Here is a 10,984-nt window from a genome sequence, read left to right as displayed (position 1 = left end):
CTGCTGAAACTTGGTATAGTCTAACGTGCATGTTAGGATGTAAGACCACTCCCTGTCCCAGAGAGCTCACAGCTCATCCTCGTATATTGATCAAGGACAACAAATTATCCATATCCATTGCTCTTATCAAGAGTGTATAAATGAGGATGGTGACAGTGCTCACTCAATGCATCACAGGATCAATTAAACCCCCAAACTGTGCCCTCAAGACACGATGGAGCTTCAAATAGCTGAAGAAAGCTAGAGAGCATTAAATGTACCTGTCTAAGCATATACTTATTATACTGTATATGTATACACACTAGTTTGCCTGTATACACCAACTCTTATTAAGAAACAAATCCCCAAGTAATGTACTATTAGCATTAACATTTATTAAGTTGCAGCCGAAAGCTAAAAATAAGAATAAGATGTTAAGAATAATTGTCCTGGAAAAACATTTTAGGAACACAAAGAAAGGACAGGAATGTTGCACTTGGTATCCAGAGTCTTCAGCATCCGTCCTGCTCACACATCGCTGGTCCTTGATCGGTGGCCACTTCATGGCTTCACGTGGAGTAGACGCCTATCATTGGTCACAACCCTCAGTCTAGCTGAGATCATAGTGTAAGGAAGTGGAAATTCTCTGAGTCTACGCTTGACCTGAGTAAATTGGGCTCTGCTCTCTTCCACCGAGAAAGCAGGAAAGACCAGCACCAGCTGATTCTTGTATTGTAAGGGCTCTTGTGTTCTGGTCAGTCTCTATAATGTAGTAGTTTGGCAATAACGGTTTGAGGAAGAGCCTATGGTGGAGGAGCCTGTGTTGGTATGTATGCCAAACAGGGCTGGACTGGCCATCGGGCACTTCTGGCAAATGCCAAAAGGCCGATGGCTAGATGGGCCGGCCGACACTTCTTGGATTCCTGGGCAGAGGTGGCTGGTTCCTGGGCAGGAGCCAGCCACCTCTTGCGCGACGGACGAGGGCTCCTCGGCTCCCTCCCCCTTATACTGTGCACTGTGGACACAGGTTGTATTTTTTTTTCTGAATAAGGAGGGGATTGCGGGAGGGGGGGTGCCGCGATTTTTGCACAGGGATCGCGGGGGGGGGGTGCCGCAATTTTTGCACAGGGGGTCCCGCGATTTTTTGCGGGAGGGGGGGGGGTGCCGCGACTTTTGCACAGGAGTCGCGGGGGGTGCCATGATTTTCGCGGGAGGGGGCGGCAGGGTTTTCACGAGTGTGGGAGAGCCAGGGGGGAAGGGGGTGATGGAAAAGGGGTGAGAGCCAGGAGGCAAGGGGGTGCTGGAAGAGGAGTAACAGCCAGGAGGGAAGGGGGTACTGGAAGAGGAGTGACAGCCAGGAGGGAAGGGGGTACTGGAAGAGGAGTGACAGCCAGGAGGGAAGGGGGTACTGGAAGAGGAGTGACAGCCAGGAGGGAAGGGGGTGCTGGCAGAGGAGTGACAGCCAGGAGGGAAGGGGGTGATGGAAAAGGGGTGAGAGAGCCAGGAGGGAAGGGGGTGCTGGAAGAGGAGTGACAGCCAGGAGGGAAGGGGGTGATGGAAAAGGGGTGAGAGCCAGGAGGGAAGGGGGTGCTGGAAGAGGAGTGACAGCCAGGAGGGAAGGGGATGCTGGAAGAGGAGTGACAGCCAGGAGGGAAAGGGGTGCTGAAAGAGGAGTGACAGCCAGGAGGGAAGGGGGTACTGGAAGAGGAGTGAGAGCCAGGAGGAAAGGGGGTGCTGGAAGAAGAGTGACAGCCAGGAGGGAAGGGGGTGCTGGAAGAGGAGTGAGAGCCATGGTGAAGGGGGTGCTGGAAGAGGGGTAAGAGAGCCAGGGGGGAAGTGGGTGCTGGAAGAGGGTGAGAGCCAGGGGGGAAGGGGGTGCTGGAAGAGGGGTAAGAGTGCCAGGGGGTGCTGGAAGAGGAGTAACAGCCAGGAGGGAAGGGGGTACTGGAAGAGGAGTGACAGCCAGGAGGGTAGTGGGTACTGGAAGAGGAGTGACAGCCAGGAGGGAAGGGGGTACTGGAAGAGGAGTGACAGCCAGGAGGGAAGGGGGTGCTGGAAGAGGAGTGACAGCCAGGAGGGAAGGGGGTGATGGAAAAGGGGTGAGAGCCAGGATGGAAGGGGGTGCTGGAAGAGGAGTGACAGCCAGGAGGGAATGGAATGCTGGAAGAGGAGTGACAGCCAGGAGGGGAAGGGGTGCTGGAAGAGGAGTGTCAGCCAGGAGGGAAGGGGGTACTGGAAGAGGAGTGAGAGCCAGGAGGAAAGGGGGTGCTGGAAGAGGAGTGACAGCCAGGAGGGAAGGGGGTGCTGGAAGAGGAGTGAGAGCCATGGTGAAGGGGGTGCTGGAAGAGGGGTAAGAGAGCCAGGGGGGAAGTGGGTGCTGGAAGAGGGTGAGAACCAGGGGGGAAGGGGGTGCTGGAAGAGGGGTAAGAGAGCCAGGGGGTGCTGGAAGAGGGGTAAGAGAGCCAGGGGGAAGGGGGTGCTGGAAGGGGGTGAGAGCCAGGTGGGAAGGAGGTGCTGGAAGAGGGGTGAAAGCAAGGAGGGAAGGGGGTGCTGGAAGATGGGTAAGAGAGCCATGGGGGAAGGGGGTGCTGGAAGAGGGGTGAGAGAGCCAGGGGGGAAGGGGGTGCTGGAAGAGGGGTGAGAGAGCCAGGGGGAAGGGGTGCAGGAAGAGGGGTGACAGCCAAGAGGGAAGGGGGTACTGGAAGAGGAGTGACAGCCAGGAGGGAAGGGGGTGCTGGAAGAGGAGTGACAGCCAGGAGGGAAGGGGATGCTGGAAGAGGAGTGACAGCCAGGAGGGAAAGGGGTGCTGGAAGAGGAGTGACAGCCAGGAGGGAAGGGGGTACTGGAAGAGGAGTGAGAGCCAGGAGGAAAGGGGGTGCTGTAAGAGGAGTGACAGCCAGGAGGGAAGGGGGTGCTGGAAGAGGAGTGAGAGCCATGGTGAAGGGGGTGCTGGAAGAGGGGTAAGAGAGCCAGGGGGGAAGTGGGTGCTGGAAGAGAGTGAGAGCCAGGGGGGAAGGGGGTGCTGGAAGAGGAGTGACAGCCAGGAGGGAATGGGATGCTGGAATAGGAGTGACAGCCAGGAGGGGAAGGGGTGCTGGAAGAGGAGTGTCAGCCAGGAGGGAAGGGGGTATTGGAAGAAGAGTGACAGCCAGGAGGGAAGGGGGTGCTGGAAGAGGAGTGAGAGCCAGGAGGGAAGGGGGTACTGGAAGAGGAGTGACAGCCAGGAGGGAAGGGGGTGCTGGAAGAGGAGTGAGAGCCATGGTGATGGGGGTGCTGGAAGAGGGGTAAGAGAGCCAGGGGGTGCTGGAAGAGGGGTAAGTGAGCCAGGGGGGAAGGGGGTGCTGGAAGGGGTTGAGAGCCAGGTGGGAAGGAGGTGCTGGAAGAGGGGTGAAAGCCAGGAGGGAAGGGGGTGCTGGAAGACGGGTAAGAGAGCCATGGGGGAAGGGGGTGCTGGAAGAGGGGTAAGAGAGCCAGAGGGGAAGGGGGTGCTGGAAGAGGGGTGAGAGAGCCAGGGGGAAGGGGTGCAGAAAGAGGGGTGACAGCCAGGAGGGAAGGGGGTACTGGAAGAGGAGTGACAGCCAGGAGGGAAGGGGATGCTGGAAGAGGAGTGACAGCCAGGAGGGAATGGGATGCTGGAAGAGGAGTGACAGCCAGGAGGGAAGGGGGTGCTGGAAGAGGAGTGACAGCCAGGAGGGGAAGGGGTGCTGGAAGAGGAGTGTCAGCCAGGAGGGAAGGGGGTACTGGAAGAGGAGTGACAGCCAGGAGGGAAGGGGGTGCTGGAAGAGGAGTGAGAGCCATGGTGAATGGGGTGCTGGAAGAGGGGTAAGAGAGCCAGGGGGGAAGTGGGTGCTGGAAGAGGGTGAGAGCCAGGGGGGAAGGGGGTGCTGGAAGAGGGGTAAGAGAGCCAGGGGGTGCTGGAAGAGGGGTAAGTGAGCCAGGGGGGAAGGGGGTGCTGGAAGGGGGTGAGAGCCAGGTGGGAAGGAGGTGCTGGAAGAGGGGTGAAAGCCAGGAGGGAAGCGGGTGCTGGAAGACGGGTAAGAGAGCCATGGGGGAAGGGGATGCTGGAAGAGGGGTGAGAGAGCCAGGGGGGAAGGGGGTGCTGGAAGAGGGGTGAGAGAGCTAGGGGGAAGGGGTGCAGGAAGAGGGGTGAGAGCCAGGGGGAAAGGGGGTAAAGTGAGAGGGACAAAGGAGAAGATGTTGCAAGGGCATAGGTAAAAGAAAGTGTAAAGGGAGAGACATCTTAAGAATGGGAATGTCAAGGAAGCAGCCATCATAAAACACAAGTAGTAATGAAGAATGGGAATGCACAGAGGGGACAAGTGTTAAAAGAAAATAAAAAAGCAAGCCTTCATACTCCATTCACTTATATTTTCCATACCCCCACTTCTAAATTTCCACTTTGACCACTGCCCTCGGCCCGTGCTCCCGACTGGCTGTGTGAGCCGACAGCTGCAGATCCCTTCTCGCCTAGCGCGCCCAGTAGGAGAACAGAACACAGGATGCCATAATCAGGTAAGTTCATATATTTTCTCGTGTGCAATGTGTTTTTAACCATCCTTCGTTGAACTGGGGGCACCACTGTGTATCCAATGACGTTTAAACCACTATGCATTGCTCACTATTGCGCTGTAATTTTCTTGCATATTTATCTGTACAGAGACTTTTAATTAAGAGGAAAAAGCACTGCTTGTCATAAATTTTATCTGTTATTATGTCAATATATATATATATTTTTGTTTGCATTGTAAATGGTGTATTAAGTTGCTCCTGGGACTCACACTCTCAGTATCTGATATGCTGTACCAATTTTTATTTGTGAATGAGTTTTTTGTCTGGGCACTACTGTATGGCATAATGTTATTTGGGGACACTATTGTGGCATAACATGATTTGGGGGTACTACTGTATGGTATATGATTTGTGGGCACTACTGCATGGCCAAATATGAATTGAGGGTAATATTATGTGGCATAATATGACCTGGAGGCACTACGGTGTGGTATTATTATTATTATTAATATTTATTTATAAGGCGCCACAAGGCATCCGCAGCGCCGTACAGAGACAAACAAAATCACAATACAATGGGAGACAGCACAGTACAGTAAACACAGCAACTCAGTACGCTCAATGCACAGCTAGAGAGGGCGGGGAAGGGGGAGGGAGGATCCGCATACGACGGGGCCCAAGAAGGAGGGCGCGGAAGACAGGGAGACCCCCAGGAGGGAGGAAGGAGCGAGAGTGGACGTGGGGTGGAGGACCCTCGAGGAGGAGGGCTAAGTAGCTGGAGAGCAGAGTTGGAAGGGGTGGAAACAGGAGGAGAGATGGCCCTGCTCAGAGGAGCGTACAATCTAAGGGGAGGGGTGGACAGACAGAGAGACGCAGGGGAGAGAGGGAGAGTAGGGGGACAGAGGCAGAAGATAAGGTAGGAAGTTAAGTGGGAGACAGAAAGGCTTTAAGAAAAAGGTGGGTTTTTAGGGCCCGTTTGAAGCTGGACAGATTAGGTGAAGTTCTGATGGAGGGAGGGAGCTTGTTCCAGTGGAGGGGGGCAGCGCGGGCGAAGTTTTGGATACGCGCGTGGGAGGAGGTTATAAGGGGGGAAGAGAGGCGACGGTCAGAGGCAGAACGGAGAGGGCGGGATGGAGCATGAATAGAGAGGAGGGTGGAGATGTAGGGCGCAGTGGAGTTGGCGAGGGCCTTGTAGGTGAGTGTGAGGAGCTTAAAGAGGATTCTGAAGGGGAATGGGAGCCAAGAGAGTGCTGAAGGTGGCAAAGAGGCGGCGGGGGTTAGAGGACTGGGAAGAGATGAGGGATTTAAAGAAAGATTGTTTAGCGAGTGAGAGGGCAGAGCTGTAGGATGAAAGGATGAATTTAAAGTGGAGGAAGTCAGCCAGGGAGCGGGATTTTCTCCAGTGACGTTCGGCGAAACGGAAGCATTTTTGGAGGAAGCGGGTAAATTTGGAGTGCCAGGGTTGGGGTTTGGAGCAGCGGGGGTGGACGGAGTGGGCAGGGGCGACCGCGTCCAGAGCGGAGGTGAGGGTGTGATTGTAGAGGGAGACCGCCTGGTTGGGGCAGGCCTGGGAGGAAAGGGGAGAAAGGAGGGTATCGAGAGAGGAGGACAGAGAGGCAGGGTCAAGAGCATCGAGGTTGCGTATGGACAGAGTAGGTTTGGGCAGGGGGAGGGGAGCAGGAGAAGAGGAGAGAGAGAAGGAGAGAAGATGGTGGTCGGATAGAGGAAAGGGAGAGATGGAGAAGTCGGAGAGATTACATAGGTAGGAGTAGACAAGATCAAGGGAGTGACCTAGGCAGTGGGTAGAGGAGGAGGTCCATTGGGTGAGACCAAGGGAGGAAGAGAGGGTGAGCAGTTTGCTGGAAGCAGGGTAGGTGGGGTTGTCGATGGGGATATTAAAGTCACCGAGAATGATCGAGGGGAGATCGGAGGAGAGGTAGTGAGGAAGCCAGCTAGCAAAAGTTGTCAAGGAAGAGGGAGGTGGGGCCAGGGGGGCGGTAGATGACAGTGACGCGGAGATGGATGGGGTAGAAGAGGCGGATGGAGTAAGCTTCAAAAGAGGAGAAGGAGAGGGAGGGTTCAGGGGGAATGACACGAAAAGTACAGGTGGAGGAGAGGAGGAGGCCAACTCCACCGCCAGGGCGGGCACCAGGCCTGGCGGAGTGGGTGAAGGAGAGGCCACCATAGGAGAGGGCAGCGGGGGAAGTAGTATCAGAATCGGAGAGCCAGGTTTCAGTAACAGCAAGAAGGTTAAAGGAGTTGGATAGAAAGAGGTCGTGGATAGCAGTCAGCTTGTTGCGGACGGATCTGGCATTCCAGAGGGCACAGAAGAAAGGGGGAGAGGAGAGGGGGGAAATGGGGATGAGGTTAGCAAGATAAGCAGCACGCGGGGGATGGCGGGGAGGAACGGGAGAGGTAGGGCGGGGGGAGAGTATGGGTATGGAGTGAGAGTGGGGAGGCATAGTAGGGAGAGAGAGTAACAGAGCAGTGAGATAGTGGGGACAGTGAAAAACAGGTAAGAACAAAGGCAGGAAGACAATGAAAAGGTGGAAGATAATAACGAATTAGGGCGTGGAGGGCATGGAACAACAGTACAGTGAGATAATAAGGACAATGAAGACAGGTAAGAATGATAGCAAAACAGTAAGATAGTAAGGACAGCGGATAACAGGTAAGAATAAGCAGGGAGACAATAGCAAGATGGAGGACAATAACCAATTAGGGCATGGAAGGCAAAGAATAATAGAAGGAGAGGTAATAAGGACAATGGAAATAGGCAAGAATAATAACAGGTAAAACTAGTTGCTGGTAAATATAAAATCAGGAAAAACAAGATAAAGGCATATAAATAGTAGAATAATAACAGGTAAAAAGTAGAAACTTGTAAATGTACAATCAGGAAAAACAAAATAATGGCATATAAAATAATGTTTTATATGCAGTTGATGCAGTTAAGCCAGGGATTCAGCAGGAGAAGGGTTAACTGACAAGCCGGGTCGGTACACAATAGATCAGTTGGTGCAGATAAGCCAGGGATTCAGCAGGAGAAGGGTTAATTGACAAGCCGGGTCGGTACACAGTAGATCAGTTGATGCAGATAAGCCAGGGATTCAGCAGGAGAAGGGTTAACTGACAAGCCGGGTCGGTATACAGTAGATCAGTTGGTGCAGATAAGCCAGGGATTCAGCAGGAGAAGGGTTAATTGACAAGCCGGGTCGGTACACAGTAGATCAGTTGATACAGATAAGCCAGGGACTCAGCAGGAGAAGGGTTAATTGACAAGCCGGGTCGGTACACAGTAGATCAGTTGATGTAGATAAGCCAGGGATTCAGCAGGAGAAGGGTTAACTGACAAGCCGGGTCGGTACACAATAGATCAGTTGGTGCAGATAAGCCAGGGACTCAGCAGGAGAAGGGTTAATTGACAAGCCGGGTCGGTACACAGTAGATCAGTTGATGTAGATAAGCCACCAATTCAGCAGGAGAAGGGTTAACTGAAAAGCCGGGTCGGTACACAGTAGATCAGTTGATGCAGATAAGCCAGGGATTCAGCAGGAGAAGGGTTAACTGACAAGCCGGGTCGGTACACAGTAGATCAGTTGATGCAGATAAGCCAGTGATTCAGCAGGAGAAGGGTTAACTGACAAGCCGGGTCGGTACACAGTAGATCAGTTGATGCAGATAAGCCAGGGATTCAGCAGAAGAAGGGTTAATTGACAAGCCGGGTCGGTACACAGTAGATCAGTTGATGCAGATAAACCAGGGATTCAGCAGGAGAAGGGCCAACTGACAAACCGGGGTTCGGTACACAGTAGGTCAGTTGATGCAGATAAGCCAGGGATAGATGGTATGGCCTTTTCTTTGGAGTGATGATGACACTCCTTTGTACCCCCACAATAATTTCCCACTGTCTTCACAAGTTTTTAGATGTTTTATAATTGTGGACAGATAATTGTGTGGGAGGAAAGACACAGAGCTGATCTAACGTGCAGCCTTCTCCAACTGCCGCCCGCATGTGGTATAATATGAACTGGGCGCACTACGGTGTGGCATAATATGAACTTCTGCCAAAGGCAAGTCTCTCATTGTTGAATATGACAGGGGTCCAAAGAAATTGCTGTACTGGGGCCCAAAATTCCTCTTGTCAGCCCTGCCTGTGTGTCAAGGGGGTAGATGTCTCCAGGTAAATAATCGAAATGTTTCCTATCTAATCAAACTGATGGATCACATCCAATTATTTCTCACCCACCTCCTCTATCCCCCTTAATTAATATACTGTGTTATTTAAAATGAATAGAAAAGAAGCATATCCAATTACTGTAGTATAAAAAATATTTTTCTCTGACTCTGAATACTTTTAATGCGGCCGTGTGGGTTCAAATGATCATTCAATAGTTATATTTTTTCTGATATATTTGTTAGAGTTTTATTTCATGTGGAATGATTCAGGAATATTCTGCCATTACTATTTAATTGAGGGAAAAGGGTTCCTGTTACCTATATGTGTGTGTAAGTATTCTGTTGTTGCTATTTTGTGGGAGATTTGAAAAAAGCAAAACATTGTTTCCTACAGTGGCGCCTGTATAATTGGTGGTATTGCTGTAGTATTGGGTGGCGTGGTGGTGGCAATGTTATAGTGTGTTTGCTGCTTAGTATTGCTAATAAGTATGATAGGGTATTGCTGTAATGTGAGGATGATGTCGGTTGTTGTAATGTGGGAGATAATGCTGGTTGCTGTAATGTGGGTGGGTATCGATGTAGTAGGAGTGTTGTGTGGGGGGTTATTTATTGCTGTAATTTGGGTACTAATAATGTATTGTCATGGTATTTATTGATGTAATATGGGTGCTAACAATGTAATGTTGAGGGTCATTAGGAGAAATAAATACCCCCCACACACACACACTCATACTACATCATGTTGTACAGCACCAGGAACGCACACTGCGCCAGCATCAGTGTGCAACAATATAGTGCATGGAGCCCACAACACGTGGGCCTGTGTGCTTTAAATGCCAGGGCTGATTTTAAGTCTCAGTCCGGCCCTGATGCCAAACACTGGTATCATTCATTCTCCTAAGAAATCCTTCAGCTCTCTCAGACAGACCCATAAATAGCAAGTTACATCCTATATCTGCTGTTTGCAGGCGACCGTTTATGTTACAAGGTTGTTAATATCACAATTAACGGGTGCTGTAACTTCCTCAAGGGCTGAGACATGGTGCTCCACCTCGCCCACATGTACCCTTGTTTTTTGCAGGTCTTGGTACAGTAGGGATAGATCAGACTGAACTTTGCCAATTTTATCAGTTTTTCAGATGTATACAGTCCAGTTAATTTAGGTTTTCTAACCATCTCAGCAATACGCAAGCATTGATAAATTACAATGCAAACTGTTGGCTTTACCTGTATTTTAAAAACATCATCATAATCATATTTTTTTATTTTAACTTTGGATTTGACTAATGACAGTCTGGTGATGAATGGAAACCATTATGCTTTATTATGGCCTATTATTTAGTCATTCTTTTTGTCTCTGTCTGACAATCCTTGTATCACCAATTCCTCCTGTCAATCTTATTCATCAATTTATCACTCTGACCAATATCTTGGGGCTGTGAACTAAGGGCAAGGGATGGATATAAAATTTGCAGCAGGGCCATGAACTAGAGCCCCCAAAATATGACAGATAACAACAGTGTTGGTGGTATAGTGGTGAGCATAGCTGACTTCCAAGCAGTTGACCTGGGTTCAATTCCCAGCCAACGCAGTGCTTAATTTTGTGGGTTACATGGTGGCTTAGTGGCTAGTACTTCTGCCTCACAGCAGAGTTCAATTCCCGACCATGGCCTCATCTGTGAGGAGTTTGTATGTTCTGCCTGTGTTTGTGTGGGTTTCCTCCAGGTGCTCCGGTTTCCTCCCACACTCCAAAAACATATTAGTAGGTTAAATTGGCTGCTATCAAATTGACCCTAGTCTGTCTGTGTGTGTGTGTGTTAGGGAATTTAGACTGTAAGCTCCAATGGGGCAGGGACTGATGTAAGTGAGTTCTCTGTACAGCGCTGTGGAATTAGTAGCACTATATAAATAGCCGCTGATGATGATGATAGCAGACACAAGTCCAATAGTTTGCTTAATGGCGGCACAGACAGAAAGCATAAACGTATGGCTATACAGTCACCTGTACTAGACATAATTAGGCAAAAAAAAAAACATTTTGAAATTTGAGGGCGTTAAAGAATCACACAAGATTAATGTAGTAATTATGACACCATTTGTCTTCTCTGCAGATATTTGGAACAGAGGATGACATGGAAATGTAGTAGTCCAGTAGGTTCTGCAATGTGACAACACATTTTCCATTCAGTTTGTTAAAATTCACTCCATGGAGCATGAAGAATGTTAACTAATAAGGATATTGTGCTTTAGACATTGACATATTCCAAAAAGGCGTTGATGAATGAGGAAAGGCCGTGTATTAGCAATGTTGCATAGT

The 10,984-nt window shown here is 50.5% G+C and overlaps 1 non-coding gene across 1 annotated transcript; it reads left to right on the top strand.

Moving 5' to 3' along the window:
* The first annotated feature begins 10,186 nt into the window (after positions 1 to 10,186).
* Positions 10,187 to 10,258, top strand: TRNAG-UCC (transfer RNA glycine (anticodon UCC)). Its single transcript has one exon. It is a non-coding gene; the product is annotated as a tRNA-Gly (tRNA).
* Positions 10,259 to 10,984: the final 726 nt, after the last annotated feature.

This window comes from Mixophyes fleayi, chromosome 4 (assembly GCF_038048845.1).
Source record: "Mixophyes fleayi isolate aMixFle1 chromosome 4, aMixFle1.hap1, whole genome shotgun sequence".
Classification (NCBI taxonomy): domain Eukaryota; kingdom Metazoa; phylum Chordata; class Amphibia; order Anura; family Limnodynastidae; genus Mixophyes; species Mixophyes fleayi.
The sequence above is the reverse complement of the archived record's forward strand: the minus strand, read 5'-3'. Positions and strand labels throughout refer to the sequence as shown.